We start from the raw sequence: 25,479 nt of genomic DNA, 5'->3' as shown, positions 1-25,479 counted from the left end.
CAGATTCTTTATCATCTGAGCCACTAGGGAAGCCCAAAGTATAGGATCTCTTTTTTTTTAGTTCTATGATACCAAACCAAGATTTTATACAGAAAACACGTTTTATTGTACTATTTTATACACTGTTCATGTCAGAGCCATGGTAGATTATATCTTTCACTCAGTACATTAAAATGAAAAAAAGCAACCTAGAATGATACACTTAGTCTCTAAAATTAGAATAAGAGCTGATGAGATGACCAATAAGCCATTGTATAGGAGTATTTTTAGTAGGAGTTGGAAAAACAAAGGCAATTTTGTGGAGATAAAATTTTACTAAGAATATCTTCTTATACCTGACAATACGCATTTATATAAATTAGAAATTTACTCTTCTAGTTTATAAGATTTTTAAAAGCAAAGATGTTAATGTGACAACTTTTACCCATAATAATTCTAATAAAATTTTTATTTTGGAATGCTTTTAAATTCACATATTAATATCAGTGATATCATTATATCACCTTTATAAAGATTTTTCTTCACGAAATGATGCATGTGAAATATAAATGACAATGGAAATACAGTGACCAGGTAGGTCAAGCATTGTAAGGCATTTGATTGAATAACCGAATTTCTGAAATGTAAATAAAAGTCACATTAAAATAAAATGTTAAAAAAATTAAATTTGCCATTCTCTCTAGCTATATAGGCCTCATAGGATCACTAGACTATATTATTTCAAGATAATTTTGCTAATATTTATGCATAAGAAAGAGTCAGGCTACAAACCGGTTTTATTAGAATTGTGTTTTCGATCATATGTGTATTTTTCATACTAAGATGCTCTTGTTTGATGAGAGAGATGCAGGGTTTAGGAGGAGCAGAATCTCCCATAAAATAGTATGCTGTTGGTTTTGTTGTGCCTGATGAAGAAGAGGAATGGGTGGTCTGCATTGAATTTGATGGAGGGGAGTTTAATTCTTACACTCACTTCACTCCAGGTACCAGCTGCAGCCTCTGCACCTTGTTCATTTATTTCCACAAAAGACTTATGGAAAACACTGGACAGAAATAGGTTTTTCTCTAAGGACATTCCTGAGAAATCAGCTTTGCTCTGGTTAAAGGCATCGCTCATCCCCATACTTCTCAAAGTTGACTTGATATCATAAGTCTCTTCCAGCTTGAACTTGGGAAGGTTTAACTGCAGGTTGCCCAACTCCATCATGTTTGCGCTGGTCTACTCACTCAGCTTCTCGTAGGTGATCGCCGTTTCCAGCTGCAATTTGGAGCCGATGAAGAAAGAGTCAGTAATTTCCAGTTAAGAAATAGAGGTTGAGTGAGACCTCTAGATATTACATAGATGAATTATAATCACTCCTATTACCAAAGGTAGTAAAACACACACATTTGGAAGTTTTTTGTTTATAATAATGAGATCCTTCACACTGTTGACATATCATATTGCAGATTAATAGTTCTCAGGATATAGGCTTAGTAGATTAGACCTTGAAATTAAAATGCTTCTGTGATAATTTGCAAGACAGCAACTACATACACAAATATATTAATATAAATATACATTTAGATGTCATCGACACAAAAGCATATACTCTAGGACATGTTGTATGCCAGGGAACAACAAAAAAAATTTTTTATTAGTTTTATTAACTTGTTTAAAACTAGTTTATTACTTAATAAATTAATTTAATAGCTAATTTATTAAATTAGTTTTATTAACACAGTACACAATCCTTCAAAAACAAAATCTGAAATAAAATAAAATGTCTAAAATCACACCAGTATGAAACTAGTAGCTATAAATCACAGAAAAAAAGAAAGGAAAATCCTTCTATCTTAAGAGTAATAACTTTTTAAATAGTGATTTTGAAGCTGCTTTTTCTCTTGATATTTAAAATTTTGAAACAATAAATATATATGTATATACACGTATGTGTACATAGATAGGCTACAAAGCAATGTTTGATTTTTTAAATAACATGTTTGTTTAAAGCACATGCTTTTGCTACTTCGAAGTTTTCTTGATCCAAATATTGCTATCAAAGACACATATGTAAATGATGTGCATTAAGTGACAATGTTTTCAGGTCAGGAACTTGCATTTTCTAAAAAAAAAGGCTTATCTTATAATGATGTAACTAATAGTTTAATATTCACATTTGGTCTTATTTTTACCATCCTCTCCAGTTTCACAAATTTTATGACACTATCTAGAAATCTTTCTAAACACTAGTAGGGCAGTGGAAGCAGAAATATAAACAATCTGTCACACATGAAAAGTAGTCACAGGGCAAAGACACACAGACCACTTATTGCATGTGAATTGCTGAGAAATGTGGTCTGACCAAAATCAGGCTTAAGAGATATTTAGCTGATGAATAACTTGAATAATAACTTGAAGATGCACTGATACAGACTATATCTTCTGAAGAGTGTTTACTTGATTAAAAAAAAAAGTTCTTTAAACAATGTTTTAGACTCTGTTTAATATTTTTAAATGTATGTCTAAGGCTCACTTAAACATAAAGTTAATGAAGTAGGTTCTACCAGAAGGAGGAAAAAGACCTATACTACCTTAAAGATTGTTATGATCAACCTACACAGCTTTGTTACTCATGATAAATATCTCTAGCTGTTGTTTTTGTGACTACCTGATGCTAAAGGTTTCTGTAGACTACTTAACCTTCCTGAGGAATAGTAACATCAACCTTACAAAGTTTTGTAAAGCTTAAATGATAATGTGAAAATATAGTACCTAGGGCTGAAGGTATGTTGTTTGCCTTCCTGTACAGCAATTAAAGAACTGGGAGATTGTGTCTTTATGTTTTTCCCAGGAGGAATAAACACTAGAACCATCTTCATGTTAGACTGATGTCTTTTTTTAAAAGTTATTTTTCCATGTAAATAAATGTTCCCAGGTGGTGCTAGTGGTAAAGAACCTGCCTGCGAATGCAGGGGACATAAAAGACACAGGTTTGATCCCTGGATTGGGAAGGTCCCCTGGAGAAGGAAATGGCTACCCACCCCAGTATTCTTGCTTGGAGAATCCCATGGGCAGAGGAGCTTGATGGGTCCATGGCACAGAGTCAAACATGACTAAAGCGATTTTGTTTGCATTTGCAAAATAGACACTGACTCAGAGAAAAAACAAATGTTACCAAAGGGGAGCGGAAAAGAGAGAGGTATGAATAGACTGAGCCTTTTACCTGATCCAGTCCACCAATGTTTTCTGGCAGTAGTATGAGCAGACTGAGGTCACGGCTCTCATAGTAAAGTTGAACGCCTATCTTGTGGGTTTTCTATGTAAAATACTCGAAGTTTTTCTTTCATGGACATCATTTGCACTGGTTTGCTTGTAATCTGTAGAATGTATGCAGCAAAATCACTGGGGCGGTCTCTCACCAAATTCTTAATTCTTTAGCAACATTGAGTCAAAGATGGTGATCCTCTGCCAAATGCTGAATAAAATTATCCAAACCTTGCTTTCTGGAAATATGTGTTCTACTGGATAACATCATCAATAAATGATGTGGGAGTCTTTTTCTCTGACAGTATTATGCCATCCTCTGTGAATCACAGCAAGCTGGAGTCTACCAAACACTTAAGAGTATGTAATTTTATGCAAACTATGCAAATGCCAATGATTCAGAAACTAAGTTGCATTTCAGATTCAAATATTTGAGACAGTCTTTTAATATCATAAAACTGAAATTCACTTTAGAGTGAAAACACAAGCAATAAACTAGGAGCTAAGAATTGCAAAACACATGTTTGATAAAGTACCGTTATCCAAAATTTGTGAAGAATTCTTAAAACTCAACAGTGATAAAGCAATGAACCCTACTTAAAAAATAGGCAAAAGATCTGAACTGATAGCTCACCAAAGGAAGACCTATAGCATAAGAAAAGATGTTCAATCCTATGTGCTGAGGGAATTGCAAATTAAAAGAGAAGATACCACTCCACAGCTAATAGAATGGCTAAAAATTCAAAACCAGGATGACACAAACCTCTAGTGAAGGTGGAACTGACATTCTCTGCCAGTGAGACTGCAAAGTGGAAGTCACACCAGATGGCAATGCTGTGGTTTCTTACAAAGCTAAACACGACCTTACCACGTGATCCAGCAACTGTGCTCCTGGGTGGTCACCAAAATGAGTTAACATGTTCACACAAAATTTTGCACACAAATGCTTATAGCAGCTTTAGTGTAACTCCCGAAAGCTGGAAAGAACCAAAATGCCCTTCAGAAAGGTGAATGGATAAACAAACTCTTACATCCATACAATGGGAGATTATTCAGCAATAAAGTGAAATGACCTATCAAGCCAGAAAAAGGCATGGAGGAAGTTTAAGTACAAATTGCTAAGTGGAAGAAGGTGGTCCAAGAAGACTGCATACTATGCAATTCCAATTAGATGGCATTCTGAAAAAGGCAAAACTATAGAGACAGTACAAAGATCAGCAGTTGCCAGAGATTTAGAGGGAGGGATGAATGTGTTGAGTACAGGGCATTTTTAGGACAATGAAATTATTCTGTATGATACTGTAATGGTGGATACATGACATTATGAAATGTTAGTAAAGCCAATGGTAAACGAAAGTAAAACCCTGCAGTTCAGACATTGTAGACTTGTTATTTATCCACTCTATGTGGAACTAAATGTCAATCACAAAGTCCTACCTTTCTGCTAAGGTAGTGGCCATGTGACCAGGGCTGTTTGTTCAGGATGCTTGTGATGAAATGATTGTCTCAAGGATAAGCGTATGAGTGGGACCAACCAGAGTCTTCTTTGGGAGCATTCTGTTAGAGCTAGCAGCCAAGACTCTCTGTATTAATAGCAGAATTGTGAAGCTAGAATACAGGGCAGTCATATTCCCTTGTTATATGGATAAATTCCATCTTTAATATTAGAGAATGAGAGCAATAATAATGGGTCAAGGGTAGAGGCAGAGAGAACAGATTATGTTTGAGACTATAGAGGTCCCACTCCTGGTTCCTCTTGGTTGCTTTGATGTTGTTTAGTCTCTTATTCATGTCCAACTTTTTTGCGACACCATGGACTGTAGCCCCCCAGTGTCTTCTGCCCATGGGATTTTCCAGGCAAGAATACTGAAGTGGGTTGCCATTTTCTTCTCCAGGGGATCTTCTCAACCAGGGTATCGAACCCACACCTCCCACATTGGCAGGCGGGTTCTTTACCACTGTTCCATCAAGGAAGCTCTTGAGCTAACGCTAAAATAATTCTCATGTCACTGGAGCTAGTTTGGAATGCTTTCCTATCACCTGCAGCTGAAAATTCCTAGTGATTTTTTTAAGCCAAGTAACTATCCAGCTTATTTCTAGTTAGCCTGTTGGATTATAAATTCAGTCCCTTCTCTATCCTTACACCACTGATTATCTGAAAACTGCCTATTGCACACAACCATGTGGTTAGAATAATATGTCCTCAGCAGCACTGTTTAAGTGAGATCATCCACCCAGGACTAAAATGTTTGCGCAAACTTTGGCCAGTTGGTTCCTTACCTAGGAATTTGGAATGCGACCTATCAAACTGGTCTCTAGAATGGAGGTTAGACTTCAGATTGAGAGAAAAAGGATGGGAGAAACAGAGTTGGAAAGATAGAGAATCACTTCAGTTCAGTTCAGCAGCTCAGTTGTGTCCAACTCTTTGCAACCCCATGGACCCCAGCACGCCAGGCCTCCCTGTCCATCACCAACTCCCAGAGTTTACTCAAACCCATGTCCACTGAGTCGGTGATGCCATCCAACCATCTCATCCTCTGTCATCCCCTTCTCCTCCTGCCCTCACTCTTTCCCAGCATCAGGGTCTTTTCAAGTGAGTCAGCTCTTCGCATCAGGTGGCCAAGTTATTGATAGAGAATGAATCCTGACAATATTTGAATCCTTGTTTCCACTCAAGTCCCAACATCCAGCCCTTGGGTGTATCTGTGACCTTCCATTAACCTCCCTTGTTACTGAAGTAAATTCCTACTAGAAAAACAAGTGTTCTGTGTGGCGGCCCAGAGGGAAACCTTAAAGAAAGAGATGAGCTTTTACAATGTTTTCTATTTATTTTTCTTCTGGAAAAGTCAGAGTTTGGTATAAGATAGTGCAGTACTTCTGCCTGGAAAATCCCATAGACGGAGGAGCCTGGTAGGCTGCAGTCCATGGGGTCGCTAGGAGTCGGACACGACTGAGCGACTTCACTTTTACTTTTCACTTTCATGCATTGGAGAAGGAAATGGCAACCCACTCCAGTGTTCTTGGCTGGAGAATCCCAGGGACGGGGGAGCCTGGTGGGCTGCCGTCTATGGGGTCGCACAGAGTCGGACACGACAAGCGACTTAGCAGCAGCAGCAGCAGTGCTAGTTTAGTAGAACAAGAACAGAACTAGTAAGTGAAGAGCGTGGAATCTTGGTTCTGGCAGCCTTCTAACTGAAGCACAGCTCTAGTCACTTGGGGCTTCTCCAGTGGCTCAGCGGTAGAGCATCCGCCTGCCACTGAAGGAGACCCAGGTTCGATCCTTGGGTCAGGAAGATCCCCTGGAGGAGGAAATGGCTACCCACTCCAGTATTCTTGCTTGGAAAATCCCATAGAAAGGGGAGCCTGGCGGGCTACAGTCACAAAGTCTTTGTGGCGTCACAAAGAGCGATTAACACATGCACACACACAAACACTGGACATTTAAAGGTTGTTTCCTCTATTGACTAGGGAAACTGTAATGCAACCAAAATAAATAAAATTGAAATGAATCTAGTCACTTAGCCACACTGAATTTCTAACCTGGGAAATAAATGCAGTAAATGCCTCACCTACACTACGACCATAGTCGCAGCAAGGGGTGAGTGATAAAATAGGGCGTGGTCTATCTTCAGAGAATTAAATAATGAAAGGGTAATGTCCAGATTATTGGGGACATGGGATGAAACTGGGGCTTTTAGGTCAGTCGTCCCTGCCGAGTAAAGAGCCATAGTTTACAGGAACATATATTCAGATAGAATGAATTTAAAATAGAATTTCATTTGCAATATCTTATAAAATGCATACTGGTTACTAACAGACTCCTACCTTCTTTATTTTAAAAGACTTTTCTGTGGCATTTTGGACTAAGAATTGATGTTCCCAGACTCCTTTAAAATAAAGGGCATTCACCAGAACCATTCTGGTTGTAGGATCCACAGCATCATCAGGTAGGAGATTCAGGATTTTTCCTACAGGAGCAAAGGGACAGATTCCAAATGATACAGTTACATCCTGGTGAAATGCCACACTTATAAAACTGATGATTATGAAATACTATTAAATGGAACATACAAGGATTCAAACTAGGAAGTCAGTATTGATAGAATACTTTTAATATCAACCAATCTATTTAGATTTCTTCTTCTAAATTTTTTTTTTTTTTGTAGACCATTTTTAAAGTTCTTACTGAATTTGTTACAATACCGCTTCTGTTTTATGTTTTGTTTTTTTGGCCACAAGTCATGTGAGATCTTAGCTCCCCAACCAGGGATCAAACCCATACCTCATGTTTTGGAAGGCAAGATCCCAGCCCCACTGGACTGCCAGGGGCATCCTCTATTTAAATTTCATCTGTTGTTTCAATGCTGCTAAGTCACTTCAGTCGTGTCTGACTCTGTGTGACCCCATAGACAGCAGCCCACCAGGCTCCCCTGTCCCTGGGATTCTCCAGGAAGAACACTGGAGTGGGTTGCCATTTCCTTTTCCAATGCATGAAAATGAAAAATGAAAGTGAAGTCGCTCAGTCGTGTCCAACTCTTAGCAACCTCATGGACTGCAGCCTACCAGGCTCCTCCGTCCATGGGATTTTCCAGGCAAGAGTACTGGAGTGGGGTGCCATTGCCTTCTCCAATGCAAGGCAATAGTGTCCTTTTTTTCTAGACCAGAAATCAATCCAAGGACTCAAGTTGCATTTAGCTTTCATTTCCTCTTAGTCTTCTTTAATCTGAAGCAGTTCCTCATTCATTCTTTGTCTTTCATGACCTTGATACTTTTGAAAAACCAAATTGTAGAATGTGTAATTCTTGGTTCAGATTTGTCTGATGCTTCCTCAAGATAATACTTAGGTTATGCATTTGGGAGAGAATATTACTCTTGTGGGCTGAATTTTGTCCTCCCCAAAAGATACATTCATTCTTAACCCCCAGTCCCTGTAAATGTGGTCTTATTTTAAAATAGGGTCTTTGCAGGTAGAATCAAGTTAAAATGAAGTCATACTGGATTAGGTTGGGGCTATAATTCAATGACTGCTGTTCTTATAAAAGAAGGGAAATTCAGAACAGACACACAGACTGTTAAAACGCAGAGACAAAGGAGAGCAAAAGAAGAAAGCCATGTATCAACAGAGATAGAGATCAGAGAGATGCTTCTATAAGCCAAGGTTTGCCAGCAACCATGAGCGACTAGAAGAGAGGCATGGAATGGCTTCTTTCCTAAAACTTTCCAAAAGAGTAGAAGCCTGGCATGCCACAGTTCATGGGGTTGTGAAGAGTCAGACACAACTTAGCGACTGAACAACAACAGAGCCGTGTTAACACCTTAATTTCAGAAGTGCAGCTTCCAGAATTGTGTTGTTGCATTGTTTCACACTAAATCGTGTCTGACTCTTTGCAACCCCATGGACTGTAGCCCACCAGGCTCCTGTGTCCATGCAATTTCCCAGGCAAGAATACCGGAGTGGGTTGTCATTCCTTCTTCAGGGGATCGTCCCAACCCAGGGATGAAATCTGTGTTTCCTGCATCTCCTGCATTGGTAGGCAGATTCTTTACCAATGAGCCACTAGGAAAGCACCAGAACTATCAGAGGCTATATTTCCATTGGTTTAAACCACACAGTTTGTGGTCATTTGCTATGGCAGCCCTTGGATTTATCATACATTTCTATCATCATAGGGAGATCTGGACAGCTCTGTGATCGGTGAAATGGATTCTGTCATGTTCCTTGAGTGCATCAGCCTATATGGGGAAGATGCCAAGACACTTACACAAACCAATCTTGTGAGCATGACAGTTTCTCTCTACTCAGCTCTGAAAGGCTTTGCTGGGGTGAAAGATAGCACATGGGTCGTTCCCTGCCTTCCCGTCTGTAAGGCCCCCTCTTGTCTTCCAGAGAACCAAGTAGGCAGAGGGCAGGAATTGGAGAGCTGAGATTTAGTTGAGCTCTGGCACTATAATTGCTTCCATTTCTAGTGGAAAGAACCTGCTTGTCAATGCAGGTAGACATAAGAGACATGAATTTGATCTCTGTATCAGGAAGATTCCCCTGGAAGAGGGCATGGCAACCCACTCCAGTATTCTTGCCTGGAGGAGCCCATGGACCAAGGAGCCTTGTGGGCTATAGTCAATAGGGTTGCAAAGAGTCGGACACGACTGAAGTGACTTAGCACAGCTACTATGTTGAGTCTGTGTTGTGTATTTCAATGTGCTTTTGCCTGTACAATCACGTTTGTTTCTCATATGAACTGGAACAATGCAAATAGTTTCTTTCTGTAAATACAGGTTAATCTATAATTCTCAAACCAGACTCACAATCCAAATCAGGCATAAGTTAGGGAAAACAGTCACTCCTGCCTCAGCATGGCTTCTGAGTCACTAGTTCAGTGAAAAAAAGAACTGAGAATTTAGGGCTGCCAGCTTCCTCAATTCACTTCAATAAACATTAATGTTGGGAGCAACTAACATAAGCGAGGCTGTTATGTGTTAGTGATTCAAAGCAGAAACTTGAAAAAGGTAGTAATATTGCACTTGAGTCTTTGAATCTAGTGGGAGAGGTAGGGACTTCAATGAACAACTGAACAATTGTTAATTTTAGGAGCAACATAATGAGTGTCAAGGTAAAGGTTCCCAAAGGGGTTTTGAGAGCAAGTAGGAAGGCTCTTATCCCTGAGGGAGGCCCTGAGTTGTTATCCAGTGGCCATGAAGGGACTAGGAGTGGCAGGAGATGGGACAGTTTCAGACTGTGGGGACACAGAAGCAGGTGTGTGGGGTCGTGAGGTAGCATAGGAATCTTCCAGGATTCTGTGCCACTTAGAATTCCTGAGCATTAATTTTGAGTCAGAGAATGACAAGAGTTGAAGTAGAGAGACAGGCAAGATCTCTGAGGTAACGCTGAGCTTCTATGTCAGTTTAGGAAGTTAGGATTCATCTTTTATTACAAGTCCAAGCAACTGACTATCTTGGTTTGTCCAGGACTGAGACTGTCAGATACTAAAGTCAGGAAATCCCCAGGCAAGCTAAGGCAAAATTGTCACCAGAGCATAAAGTGTATCATGTCCCAAGCGTGGGATATCAGTGGAACTGATGTGCGAGCAGCAGCAGTGCCGTGCTGGAGCAGCGAGCAGCCAAGAGGCGATACCACACGTCCAAGCCTCGTCTAACTCAATGAAACTATTAGCCATTCTGTGTGGGGCCACCCAAAACAGATGGGTCATGGTGGAGAACTCTGACAAAATGTGGTCCACTGGAGAAGGGAATGGCAAATCACTTCAGTATTCTTGCCTTGAGAACCCCTTGAACAGTATAAAAAGGCAAAACGGTATCACATTGAAAGATGAACTCCCCAGGTTGGTAGGTGCCCAATATGCTACTGGAGATCAGTGGAGAAGTAACTCCAGAAAAAAATGAAGAAATGGAGCCAGAGCAAAAACAACACCCAGTTGTGGATGTGACTGGTGATGGAAGCAAGGTCCGATGTTGTAAAGAGCAATACTGCATAGGAACCTGGAATGTTAGGTCCATGAATCAGGGAAAATTGGAAGTGGTCAAACAGGGGTTTGACCTGAGTACAAGAGTGAACGTTGACATTTTAGGAATCAGCGAGCTAAAATGGACTGGAATGGATGAATTTAACTCAGATGACCATCATATCTACGACTGTGGGCAAGAATCCTTTAGAAGAAAAGGAGTAGCCATCATAGGCAACAAAAGAGTCTGAGATGCAGTACTTGGATGCAATCTCAGAAATGATAGAATGATCTCTCTTTGTTTCCAAGGCAAACCATTCAATATCACAGTAATCCAAGTCTATGCCCCGACCAGTAACGCTGAAGCAGCTGAAGTTGAATAGGTCTATGAAGACCTACAAGACCTTCTAGAACTAACACCCCCAAAAGATATCTTTTTCATTATAGGGGACTGAAATGCAAAAGTAGGAAGTTAAGAAGCACCTGGAGTAACAGGCAAATTTGGCCTTGGAATACAGAATGAAGAAGGACAAAGGCTAATAGAGTTTTGCCAAGAGAACGCACTGGTCATAGCAAACACCCTCTTCCAACAACACAAGAGAAGATGTTACACATGGACATCACCAGATGGTCAATACTGAAATCAGATTGATTATATTCCTTGCAGTCAAAGATGGAGAAGCTCTATACAGTCAGCAAAAACAAGACCAGGAGCTGACTGTGGCTCAGATCATGAACTCCTTACTGCCAAATTCAGACTTAAACTGAAGAAAGTAGGAAAAACCACTAGACCATTCAGGTATGACCTAAATCAAACCCCTTATGATTATACAGTGGAAGTGACAAATAGATTTAAGGCACTAGATCTGATAGAGTACCTGATGAACTATGAATGGAGGTTCGTGACATTGTACAGGAGACAGGGATCAAGACCATCCCCATGGAAAAGAAATGCAAAAAAGCAAAATGGCTGTCTGGGGAGGCCTTACAAATAGCTGTGAAAAGAAGAAAAGCGAAAAGCAAAGCAGAAAAGGAAAGATATAAGCATCTGAATGCAGAGTTCCAAAGAATAGCAAGGAGAGATAAGAAAGCCTTCCTCAGTGATCAATGCAAAGAAGTAGAGGAAAACAACACAATGGGAAAGACTAGAGATCTCTTCAAGAAAAGTAGAGATACCAAGGGAACATTTCATGCAAATATGGGCTCGATAAAGGAGAGAAATGGTATGGACCTAAAAGAAGCAGAAGATATTAAGAGGTGGCAAGAATATATAGAGGAACTATACGAAAAAGATCTTCATGACCCAGATAACCACAATGGTGTGATCACTGACCTAGAGCCAGACATCCTGGAATGTGAAGTCAAGTGGGCCTTAGAAAGCATCACTATGAACAAAGCTAGTGGAGGTGATGGAATTCCAATTGAGCTATTTCAGATCCTGAAAGATGATGCTGTGAAAGTACTGCACTCAATATGCCAGCAAATTTGAAAAACTCAGCAGTGGCCACAGGACTGGCCACTTTGTTTTTTTGTTTTCATTCCAATCCCAAAGAAATGCAATGCCAAAGAATGCTCAAACTACCACACAATTGCACTCATCTCACATGCTAGTAAAGTAATGCTCAAAATTCTCCAAGCCAGGCTTCAGCAATACATGAGCCATGAACTTACAGATGTTCAAGCTGGCTTTAGAAAAGGCAGAGGAACCAGAGATCAAATTGCCAACATCCGTTGGATCATCAAAAAAGCAAGAGAGTTCCAGAAAAACATCTACTTCTGCTTTATGGACTATGGCAAAGTGATTGACTGTGTGAATCACAATAAACTGTGGAAAATTCTGAAAGAGATGGGAATACCAGACCACCTGACCTGCCTCCTGAGAAACCTATATTCAGGTCAGGAAGCAACAGTTAGAACTGGACATGGAACAACAGACTGGTTCCAAATAGGAAAAGGAGTTCGTCAAGGCTGTATATTGTCACCCTGCTTATTTAACTTATATGCAGAGTACATCATGAGAAACGCTGGACTGGAAGAAGCACAAGCTGGAATCAAGATTGCCGGAAGAAATATCAATAACCTCAGATATGCAGATGACACCACCCTTATGGCAGAAAGTGAAGAGGAACTAAAAAGCCTCTTGATGAAAGTGAAAGAGGGGAGTGAAAAAGTTGGCTTCAAGCTCAACATTCAGAAAACGAAGATCATGGCATCCGGTCCCATCACTTCATGGCAAATAGATGGGGAAACAGTGGAAACAGTGTCAGACTTTATTTTTTGGGGCTCCAAAATCACTGCAGATGGTGATTGTAGCCATGAAATTAAAAGACGCTTACTCCTTGGAAGGCAAGTTATGACCAACCTAGATAGCATATTGAAAAGCAGAGACATTACTTTGCCAACAAAGGTCCGTCTAGTCAGGCTATGGTTTTTCCATTGGTCATGTATGGATGTGAGAGTTGGACTCTAAAGAATGCTGAGTGCCAAAGAATTGATGCTTTTGAACTGTGGTGCTGGAGAAGACTCTTGAGAGTCCCTTGGACTGCAAGGAGATCCAAACAGTCCATCCTAAAGGAGACCAGTCCTGGGTGTTCATTGGAAGGACTGATACTGAGGCCGAAACTCCAATACTTTGGCCACCTCATGCCAAATGAGTTGACTCATTGTAAAAGACCCTGATGCTGGGAGGGATTGGAGGCAGGAGGAGAAGGGGACGACAGAGGATGAGATGGCTGGATGGCATCACTGACTCGATGGACGTGAGTCTGAGAGAACTCCAGGAGTTGGTGATGGACAGGGAGGCCTGGCGTGCTGCGATTCATGGGGTCACAAAGAGTCGGATATGACTGAGCAACTGAACTGAACTTTACTGAGACAATTCATTAATTTCAAACTGAAGCTGTTAATATTTAAGTAGCACTGAAATAAAACAAGAGTAAGCAACATCCAGCAATACATTTATATGAAATGGACCCAAACTGGAATTTATCTAAAATTAAATCTATCACATTCATAGTTAAAGCTTTTCATAATTAGGCTATTATTAACTAGTTGTGAACTAGGATATTTCTGTGAACCAAAATTCTGTTATTACTCTTTTTAAGCCATGAAATATCTTGTAAATTACAAGACTAAGGAGATATTCTCAGTCCAAACTGACAGAATAGGTACCCTGCCTCTCTCATTCAGGATTATTATCTGTCCCATTTCTACATTTGTCATGGAGGCCACCCTCTTGGGTGGCAATTCTGTCACTTGGCCTTTATATTGCTGTATGATATAGAGCTGAATTTATTTGCTTCTATTTTTATTTAAAACACACACATTTATGTTTACACATGCAGAGATACATATATATATATATGGCTATTAGATTATATGTTTTGCTATATAAGGTCTTCTTTGGTGGTTCAGATGGTAAAGAATCCACCTGCAATGCAGGAGACATGGGTTTGACCCCTGGGTTGGGAAGATCCCCTGGAGGAGGGCATGGCAACCCACTCCAGTATTCTTGTCTGGAGAATTCCATGGACAGAGGAGCCTGGCGGGCTGCAGTCCCTGGGGGTCGCAAAAAGTCAGACACTAATGAGTGGCTTTCACTTTTGCTTTGATATATAAGGCTATGCCCATACACATGCTGTGATTTGAGAATGCTTACATCAAATTAATAACTGCTTATACAATAATACTGTTCTGCTATTTTAATTCTCTTCATGGATTCGTTAGATTTGTCCAGACAATCAGGGACTGAACAAAGTAACAACCAAACAAAGCATGAGGAACAGAATTCACCTCATTTTTCTATTTGTGTCTTTTAAAATCATTTATTATTTTATTTATTTATTGTTGGTTGCACTGGGGCTTTGCTGCTTTGCACGGGCATTCAGGCTTTCTGTAGTTGAGGTGACTGGGTGCTAATCTCTAAGTGGGGTTTCCCTTATTTTGGAGTCTAGGCTCTCGACTCACAGGCTACAATAGTTGCCCTGCAGCCTGTGGGATCTTCCCTGAGAAACTGTGTCCCCTACATGGAAAGGCAGATTCTTAACCACTGGACCACCAAAGAAGTCCTCTATTTGTGTTTTTAAGAAAATCCTTCTAAGATTAGAAAGATGATGACTAACGCTATCCAAGTATGAGCCATGACTTTCTTGAAATATATTAATAATCAAAATAATTTTTTTAAAACATTGAACCAAACTTGATAACCTCATCCCTCCAACTGATTTTGCCAGAGAACAGGCATTCTTAAATGGTTTTCCTAGAAACAGCTGTCAGTTGATTCACTCTCTCAGACTTATTTTTTAAGGTCTGGAAAATTTGTGTGTCTTTTATTTTGGAAGACATTATTGTAAAATGTGGATTAGTTGGGTTTCAGGAGAGGAATGAAAGTGAAAGCAAAAAAAAAAAAAAAGAAAGAAAGAAACATTTCATTTTAAGACATAGAGGATAGTTGATCTTTCTTACTCACCTAGGCCATTTGGGCTGCAGTGGTCCCTTTGGTGCCTAAATACACCATGGCCAAGGAAGCTGAGATGCCCCAGGGAGAAAAGATATTTTTACCCTCAGCAGATTCAGCTAGCTTTTTGCCAAACTCCAGAGCAAATTGGTTGACAGATTTTGCTAGAGAGTCTATTGGGAAGATATAAGAAAAGTAAAGCAGTTAAAGATCGTGTTAATAATCCTTTCCATTTATTTTATTTTTGTACATGGATTTTTTGGCTTACACAATTATCTTTTTTATCACACCTCATTGAAATGACAAAAGAATGTATTATCCAATTTAAAATCTATATGGGGCTTCCCCGGTGGCTCAGTGGTAAACAATTGGCCTGCCAATTGAAGACACATGGGTTCAATCCTTGGAGCAGGAAGATCCCCCGGAGAAGGAAATGTCAACCTATTCCAGCATTCTTGCCTGGGAAATCCCGTGAACAGAGGAGTCTGGTGGGCTACAGTCCATGGGTCACAAAGAGTTGGATACAATTTAGCATCTAAACACCAACGACAATAATCTGTATATCTTTTATCCATACTCTCATAAAAACTGAATGAACATAATTCCAATATTATTTTAAATGTTAGAAAACTGGAGTCTAGAGAGTTTAAGAGAACTCCCTCAAATTCTACAGCTGATACTCCTGAGAGAACACCTGGATCCTGGTCAGTTAGTGGCTCCCTGTTGAAAATGCCAGAATATAAATGGTAGTGGAATCAGCCAAGTGCTTCTTTTTAATACAACACATACCTGCTGACTTTTCCAGTAAATGAGGAATAGTTATACACCTTTTTGACTTTGTACTTTTTCTCACTTATCTTTTACCCCGTTTTTATACTTTTTAACCTTGTTTATTTGTTCATACTTTGATAAGTGATATCCTGGTTCCTGGAGAGCCTTTATCCTCCTTTACAAGAAGTTGAAACCCAACTTTGCTCCAGATCTTTTTCTCTGGAAGCTTTTTCTGAACTTGGGGGTTCACAGGAGCATGTCTGCCACCAAAGTCCCATAACGTAAATTTCACCACTTGCTTGGCACTCATCACACTGCTAGTTCTGTTTTTATATATTTATATCTTTTCAACTCTAAGATAAGTTCCCTGAGAGCAAAATTTTCTTAATCTTCTTTGTGCATCAACTAGCACACAGCTCAGGACTTTGCACAAAATGGAAACTTACAAATACTTATTTTTTATTTAGAGTGTTTATAGTTTGGGTCCTAGTCACCATTTTTTAAAATCTATTTAAACCTGAAATTTTTCACAGTTTATAATGCTTATAGAGAAGTAGAGAAGTCAAGACTCTTGTATTTATTCTCACTCACCAAGTCTCCCTGAAACCGATCTTAATGAACAGAGGAATTCAAGCTTTCTCATATCTTTAAAATATTGTATTCAGCTTCTAAATTTCACTTTTAATCACTCTGATATTTTCTTTTAAGTTTTTTAAGACTGGATCGCTATCAAAGAAATAATGAGTTCAAACTATTATCATTTTATAGCCAAATAATTTCTCAAACTGATTAATTTAAAATAAGCCAGATTCCTAGGTCTAGAGATTCCCATTACGGCCACTATTGTGTAGAACTTGGTCTTGCACTGATATCATCTGGCCCTCTGAGAAGCCTAGAATGAGAACTTTAGAAAAGTCAGGAGATCGTTCTAGTTAAATGGTTGAATCAAGGAAGAGACATGTTCAGACAAAGTCTTGATTTTATCATAACTTGAGTTAACAGTGAAAACTGGTGAAACCTCTCCTAGTCATAGGCTTACCCTTAACCGAACAGCTTCTCAGCCCTTAAATCATCTCTAGTTGATGATACAGAAGCATCATCATCACCTACTTATTGCAGAAGCTGATGATAATTCTAGGCTAACAAATTTTAATAAAAAGAGCAACAACTCTAGTTTTGTAATAACTCTACGCCCTCATAAAATGTTTGAAATTTACAAAGTGTCAAAGTGAATATAAGCACTTTCTCCTGACAGATCCAGTGCCGTCTTGGAGATAAGCTCCCTGTTTTCTTTATAGCTATGTCCATTTAAATGATGCTTTGTTTACTGCCTATACATTAAGCTTTATCTTTTATTTTCCAGCTTTTTTTATTTGGCTATACTGGGTCTTATGTGTGGCATGTAGGGTCTTTGGTTGAGGCATGTGGGATCTAGTTCCTTGAACAGGCATCAAACTCAAGTCCTCTGCTTTGGGAGCAGGTAGTCTTAGCCACTAGACCACCAGGAAAGTCCCCTAAGCTTTATCTTTTAAGAACTCGTGAATTTTTTCATATGGAAAATGCTTGGTTCCATGGCCAAAGCATAATCACCTTGAAGGGAAGAGGAGAAACTACTATTTTAGGGCTGAGGACTTATATCTTTCTACTTATGATTTATGATTATTCCAGAGTTTAGATACTGGTAACAAATCCCTGAAAATGATAATTCTCTCTGATGAAAGAGTTAATTTCTTGTGGGAAATTAATAGACAGTTATCTTCGGCTTCATTAACTCTCTTGTTAATATCATCATTAGTATATCAGATGCAGCCCAGAACATACAAGAAGAACAATTTTTGCCTTAAAAAAAAAAGTACCGAAGTGCTAAGCCAGTAGTGAAAAGTGCTTTCTGAAAGATGCAAAATTTGGGGATGAAATTCTCATGAAATAATTTATCCATTCAAGGGATGGAGAGTGATCTTTTCAGGGGAAATTATAAGTAAAGACTAAAGTCTAGGTCAGAAGTCAAATGTTCCCTTTTCAGAATGATTGCTCTTCTGCAGTTTTCAAGAGGTATGTAGATATATCAGTATGCATGCTCAGTTGCCCAGACTGACTCTTTGTGACCCCATGGATTGTAGTCCACCAGGCTCCTCTGTTCATGGAATTTTCCAGACAAGAATACTTCAGTGGGTTGCCATTTCCTACTCCATATATTAGTATCAGTTCAGTTCAGTTCAGTCACTCAGTCATGTCCAAATCTTTGTGACCCCATGGAATGCAGCACACCAGGCTTTCCTGTCCATCACCGACTCCTGGAGCTTACTGAAACTCATGTCCATAGAGTTGGTGATGCCATTCAACCAATTCATCCTCTTGTCCCCTTCTCCTCTTGCCTTCAGTCTTTCCCATCATCAGGGTCTTTTCCAATGAGTCGATTCTTCGAATCATGTGGCCAAAGTATTGGAGTTTCAGCTTCAGCATCAGTCCTTCCAATGAACATTCAGCACTGATTTCCTTTACAGTCCAGGAAATGCTCTAGGCCAGGATACTGGAGTGGGTAGCCATTCCCTTCTCCAGGGGATCTTCCCAAACCAGGAATCAAACCTAGGTCTCCTGCATTGCAGACAGATTCTTTACCAACTGAGCTATCAGGGAAGCCCATATATCAGTATCAGTTCAGTTCAGTTCAGACACTTAGTCCTGTCCGACTCTTTGCAACCCCATGAATCATAGCACACCAGGCTTCCCTGTCCATCACCAACTCCCAGAGTTCACTCAGACTCACGTCCACTGAGTCAGTGATGCCATTCAGACATCTCATCCTCTGTCGTCCCCTTCTTCTCCTGCCCCCAACTCCTCCCATCATTAGAGTCTTTTCTAATGAGTCAACTCTTCACATGAGGTGGCCAAAGTAATGCAATTTCAGCTTTAGCATCATTTCTTTCAAAGAAATCCCAGGGCTGATCTCCTTCAGAATGGACTGGTTGGATCTCCTTGCAGTCCAAGGGACTCTCAAGAGTCTTCTCCAACACCACAGTTCAAAAGCATCAATTCTTCACCGCTCAGCCTTCTTTACAGTCCAACTCTCACATCCATACATGACCACAGGAAAAACCATAGCCTGACTAGACGGACCTTTGTTGGCAAAGTAATGTCTCTGCTTTTCAATATGCTATCTAGGTTGGTCATAACTTTCCTTCCAAGGAGTAAACATCTTTTAATTTCATGGCTGCAGTCACCATCTGTAGTGATTTTGGAGCCCAAGAAAATAAAGTCTGACACTGTTTCCACTGTTTACCCATCTATTTCCCATGAAGTGATGGGACTGGATGCCATGATCTTCGTTTTCTGAATGTTGAGCTTTAAGCCAACTTTTTCACTCTCCTCTTTCACTTTCCTCAAGAGGCTTTTGAGTTCCTCTTCACTTTCTGCCATAAGGGTGGTGTCATCTGTATATCTGAGGTTATTGATATTTCTCCCTGCAATCTTGAATCCAGCTTGTGTTTCTTCCAGCCCAGCATTTCTCATGATGTACTCTGCATATAAGGTAAATAAGCAGGGTTACAATATACAGCCTTGACGAACTCCTTTTCCTATTTGGAACCAGTCTGTTGTTCCATGTCCAGTTCTAACTGTTGCTTCCTGACCTGCATACAGATTTCTCAAGAGGCAGGTCGGGTGGTCTGGTATTCCCATCTCTTTCAGAATTTTCCACAGTTTATTGTGATCCACACAGTCAAAGGCTTTGGCATAGTCAATAAAGCAGAAATAGATGTTTTTCTGGAACTCTCTTGCTTTTTTGATGATCCAGTGGACGTTGGCAATTTGATCTCTGGTTCCTCTGCCTTTTCTAAAACCAGCTTGAACACCTAGAAGTTCATGGTTCACATGTTGCTGAAGCCTTGCTTGGAGAATTTTGAGCATTACTTTACTAGCATGTGAGATGAGTGCAATTGTGTGGTAGTTTGAGCATTCTTTGGCACTGCCTTTCTTTGGGTTTGGAATGAAAACTGACCTTTTCCAGTCCTGTGGCCTCTGCTGAGTTTTCCAAATTTGCTGGCATATTGAATGCAGCACTTTCACAGCATCATCTTTCAGGATTTGAAATAGCTCAACTGGAATTCCATCACCTCCACTAGCTTTGTTCGTAGTGATGCTTTCTAAGGCCCACTTGACTTCACATTCCAGGATATCTGGCTCTAGGTCAGTGATCACACCATCGTGGTGTGTGAAGATCTTTTTTGTACAGTTCTTCTGTGTATTCATGCCACCTCTTCTTAATATCTTCTGCTTCTTTTAGGTCCATACTATTTCTGTCCTTTATTGAGCCCATCTTTGCATGAAATATTCCCTTGGTATCTCTAATTTTCTTGAAGAGATCCCTAGTCTTTCCCATTCTGTTGTTTTCCTCTACATCTTTGCATTGATCACTGAGGAAGGCTTTCTTATCTCTTCTTGCTATTCTTTGGAACTCTGCATTCAGATGCTTATATCTTTCCTTTTCTCCTTTGCTTCTCTTCTTTTCATAGCTATTTGTAAGGCCTCCCCAGACAGCCATTTTGCTTTTTTGCATTTCTTTTCCATGGGGATGGTCTTGATCCCTGTCTCCTGTACAATGTCACGAACCTCATTCCATAGTTCATCAGGCACTCTATCTATCAGATCTAGGCCCTTAAATCTATTTCTCACTTCCACTGTAGAATCATAAGGGATTTGATTTAGGTCATACCTGAATGGTCTAGTGGTTTTCCCTACTTTCTTCAATTTAAGTCTGAATTTGGCAATAAGGAGTTCATGATCTGAGCCACAGTCAGCTCCCGGTCTTGTTTTTGCTGACTGTATAGAGCTTCTCCATCTTTGGCTGCAAAGAATATAATCAATCTAATTTCAGTGTTGATCATCTGTAGAGTGATGTCCATGTGTAGAGTCTTCTCTTGTGTTGTTGGAAGAGGGTGTTTGTTATGACCAGTGCATTTTCTTGGGAAAACTGTATTAGTCTTTGTCCTGCTTCATTCCGTATTCCAAGGCCAAATTTGCCTGTTACTCCAGGTGTTTCTTGACTTCCTACTTTTTCATTCCAGTCCCCTATAATGAAAAGGACACCTTTTTGGGTGTTAGTTCTAAAAGGTCTTGTAGGTCTTCATAGAACCGTCCAACTTCAGCTTCTTCAGCGTTACTGGTTGGGGCATAGACTTGGATTATTGTGATATTGAATGGTTTGCCTTGGAAATGAACAGAGATCATTCTGTGGTTTTTGAGATTGCATCCAAGTACTGCATTTTGGACTCTTTTGTTGACCATGATGGCTACTCCATTTCTTCTGAGGGATTCCTGCCTGCAGTAGTAGATATAATGGTCATCTGAGTTAAATTCACCCATTCCAGTCCACTTTAGTTCACTGATTCCTAGAATGTCTACATTCACTCTTGCCATCTCTTGTTTGACCACTTCCAATTTGCCTTGATTCATGGACCTGACATTCCAGGTTCCTATGCAATATTACTCTTTACAGCATCGGACCTTGCTTTTATCACCAGTCACATCCACAGCTGGGTATTGTTTTTGCTTTGGTTCCATCCCTTCATTCTTTCTGGAGTTATTTCTCCACTGATCTCCAGTAGCATATTGGGCACCCACTGACCTGGGGAGTCCCTCTTTCAGTATCCTATCATTTTGCCTTTTCATACTGTTCATGGGGTTCTCAAGGCAAGAATACTGAAGTGGTTTGCCATTCCCTTCTCCAGTGGACCACATTCTGTCAGATCTCTTGGGTTGCCCCACGGGTATGGCTTAGTTTCATTGAGTTAGACAAGGCTGTAGTCCTAGTGTGATTAGATTGACTAGTTTCCTGTGAGTATGGTTTCAGTGTGTCTGCCCTCTGATGCCCTCTTGCAACACCTACCGTCTTACTTGGGTTTCTCTTACCTTGGGCATGGGGTATCTCTTCACGGCTGCTCCAGCAAAGTGCAGCCGCTGCTCCTTACCTTGAACAAGGGATATCTCCTCAACGCCGCCCTTCCTGACCTTCAACATGGAATAGCTCCTCTAGGCCCTCCTGCACTCGCACAGCCACCGCTCCTTGGACGTGGTGTTGGTCCTCCCGCCGCGGCCCCTGGCCTTGGTATGGAGTAGCTCCTCCCTGCCGATGCCCCTGGCCTCGGGCATGGGGGCGTGGGGTAGCTTCTCCCGGCTGATGCCCCTGACCTCGGACGCAGGGTAGCTCCTCTCGGCCGTTGCCCCTGACCTCAGACGCAGGGTAGCTCCTCTCGGCCGTTGCCCCTAACCTTGGACGCAGGGTAGCTCCTCTCAGCTGCTGCCCCTGATCTCAGACTTGGGTAGCTCTTCTCAGCTGTTCCTACGCCATGGCAGCCGCTGCCCCTGACCTCGGACGTGGGGTAATTCCTCTTGGCCGCGCTCAAGTGCGCCGGTCGCAGCCGCCCGTGCTATACATATACAGTATGTATACATACCTATAAATAAACACATTTATGTAAAATCTCAATCTGTAAAGGGACTTAACTAAAGAAATATGGAAAAAAGAAAAGGATAGTGGCATTCATCAAAATGTCTCATCATAGATATACATATTCCCAAAAAATCAGAATTGGAAAGAATCTTCCATTCCTTCTAATCAAATTGCCTCATTTTATCTGCTAGGAAGCTAAGGCCCAGAGAGGTTAAATGTGCTGATTAAAATGCATAGTTATCTAAGAGCTATCATCACAATCCCAGGCTCTGGAACCTAAATGCAAATGCTTTTGTCACTATATTTTCTTGCCTTTAAGGTTTTATGGTAAAAGGGAGGGATTGGGTGATGAAAGAGGATAAGCAGGAGGAGGTAAAAAGGAAGGATGATGGTGAGCTGGAGGAGGGAGCAGGAAGGACTCTCCTCCCCTTTTCCATGAGAGGGTATTTAAGGCCTCCTAACTTTCCGACAGTGCTAATACTGCCTACCTGGTGGAGCCATGCATATCAGAAAATAACCTCTCCACACTCCCAGCACTTCTAAGTTTACCTAAAGCCATTTCTGTGGGAATTAATAGTCTGGCAGGGTTTCTGATAACCATGTAGTGTAAGGTTAGGGGCTTAGATTATTCTATGAAAGAGGGGAAAGCTAATGGCCCCTGGTATGGTGGCCAAGACTTGAAGCTGGGTAGGAGTAGGGGATAAAGAGTCAGATCAATAGTTCCCTACACACATGAGTGAGATCAAGTTTATGTTGCCATGTCCAATCTTTTGAAGGGGTAGAAGGGTTTTGGTCAATCATTCTGAGACTATCCTATTTCTTTTTGCCCCTGTTGACAGATACAAAGGTAGCAAATCCAAAAATGTGACTGGAGAAAACATCATTCATAGTTTAACAATTCATGGTAAAACCATCTCTCTCACATCTTTGGAAATGAAGGTGCTCTCCTGCTTAGTCTTTTTCCAGCACAATCTTTGAACCAGTTCAGGGTTAAATCTCTCAGACTTGCACAGAATTCTTGGGGGATGGCCTTCAACTATCATTTCTGTTCTGTGGAAGTCTTGATAACTTGTTATTTAGCTAAGCACTTAAATGAAGAAAGAAAACATAAATAAATATTTTTAAACAGAGACATATTTACAACACCTTGTTTTCTTCCACTGGAGCAGAATTGGCAGTGGGTTTCTTTAGTAAGAGATTGTGGCTGAGTTAATTAACTCTGAACTGTAGGAGTAATTTTTAGCAATTTTAGCACCACCCTTTTCTTAGCCCCACCCTCTGATTCACTTTTAAAAGCCCACACACTCTTCCTTTCAAGTTTATCTTGGCCAGAAGCTCAAATAAAAAGAAAGATAGATAAGGTTTTGCCTCAATTACTTAATTGCCCACATTTTCCATGTCTGTCTGCATATAGAGCCTGGAATTATGACAAATTGTAACTCACACATTCCTGGCTTCATGTTTTCCCTAGTCTGCCAACTGGCAGCAATTAGTGGCTTCCCCAGGATATTTTTTTTCCTACAAAAACAGAAAGTTTTAAATTAGTAGAATAATTAAGAGCAATGATATGGAGATTATTATAGGTAAACTGTTTGCTGTTAAATTGCTCACAAGTTACTACGTGAAGTATCCAGGAAATGTTTCTGTTCTTCTCATTTGGGTGCTGGTGTCGACCCCCAAGCACAACTCCAACTAGTTTATGTCCATTGTCCCCACTCCAGAGATATGGGGTCTGGACAGATGTTTTTGATGCAGTTACTGGGTCTGGTTAAAATAAAAAACAAAAAACCTGCCTGGCAATGCAGAAGACACAGGTTTGATCCCTGGGACAGGAGGATCTCAAGGCTTCCCAGGCAGCACTAGTGGTAAAGAACCCTGCCTCCCAGTACAAGAGACCTAAGAGATGTTGGTTCAATCCCTGGGTCTGATCCCCTGGAGGAGGGCATGGGAAGATCCTCTGGAGAAGGGCATGGCAACCTATTTCAGCATTCTTGCCTGGAGAATCCCATGGACAGAGATGCCTGGTCAGTAGGGCTGGTCGCAGTCAATAGGGCTGCCAAGAGTTGGACACAACTGAAGCGACTTAGCACACACATGCACACACACAGTCATGCATCATATGGAGGCTCCAAATCGAGGGTTGTCCATCTTGACTGCCAGTGGTTCACTAGAGTGTGACTCAGGCTATATCACTGCATAGATCTAGTTATTTGCATTACATTCAATGTATCCATATTGGTTTGGTGGGGATCAGACAAGAAATTGTTTCACCTTCTCTAAAACCTCTTCTCTAAAACCACAGACTAAGTTTTACTCATGTTTTCCCACAAAACTTCTCCAGATTCCTTTCTCACTTACCTCTTGTTTAAAATCTTTAGGGACTTTCCTGGCAGTCTGCTGTTTAAGAGTCTGCACTTCCACTGCAGGGGGCATGGGTTCAATCCGTGATCAGGGAACAAAGGTCCCAGAGGCTGCACTGCACAGCCAAAAATAGATAAATAATAAAATGGAATCTTTATATTGATATACTAGCTTGTAGGAGACAGGAAGAATAAAAGAAAAGCAGGCCCCAGCAAGGGCCACAAAAGACATTTATAATTATTGATTAAACTGGATGCTATAAGGCATGAGACTCTTGGAATAAGTCTAGAGGGAACAGTTCATAATCTTGAAAACAAGATATGATTCTGGAGTCGGAAAACCAACCCCAGACTGTTTCTCAGCTGGCGTCTCAGAGTCACATGTTTTAAATTTCTGGTGGAAAAATAGATAAGAATATTAGTCTTAGTTACTGATTTGTTATTAATTACTGTTTCCCAATTACTCAATGGTTAATGATCATTTTGTTTTTTTGGCCCTGAAGACCACGTAAGTTATTAGCTTAACTCCTCACATATTCTTTCATTCACGGCTGAAAGTATAACAAGCTGGCTTGGACTCAGTTTCAGCACCTTTGCCTTGGAACGGTGTTGGTCCCCTGATCATCGCTTTTCTCTAAATTCTTGTGTCTCATTTCTCATTCTTTTGCTGTATCGCACTTTTGGAAACCCTGCTTGTCGAGCCCGTCTCGACACTAGCTATGGGCTTCCCAGGTGGC

General features: G+C 40.6%; 1 pseudogene; it reads right to left on the bottom strand.

Annotated features, from left to right (window-relative positions):
* Nucleotides 1-709: 709 nt before the first annotated feature.
* On the bottom strand, nucleotides 710-24,815 carry LOC123331193 (annotated as a pseudogene).
* Between the last annotated feature and the right edge of the window lie 664 nt (nucleotides 24,816-25,479).

Source organism: Bubalus bubalis, chromosome 22 (genome assembly GCF_019923935.1).
Source record: "Bubalus bubalis isolate 160015118507 breed Murrah chromosome 22, NDDB_SH_1, whole genome shotgun sequence".
NCBI classification, from domain to species: domain Eukaryota; kingdom Metazoa; phylum Chordata; class Mammalia; order Artiodactyla; family Bovidae; genus Bubalus; species Bubalus bubalis.
Note: the sequence above shows the minus strand (reverse complement) of the source record. Positions and strands in the feature narration are given on the sequence as shown.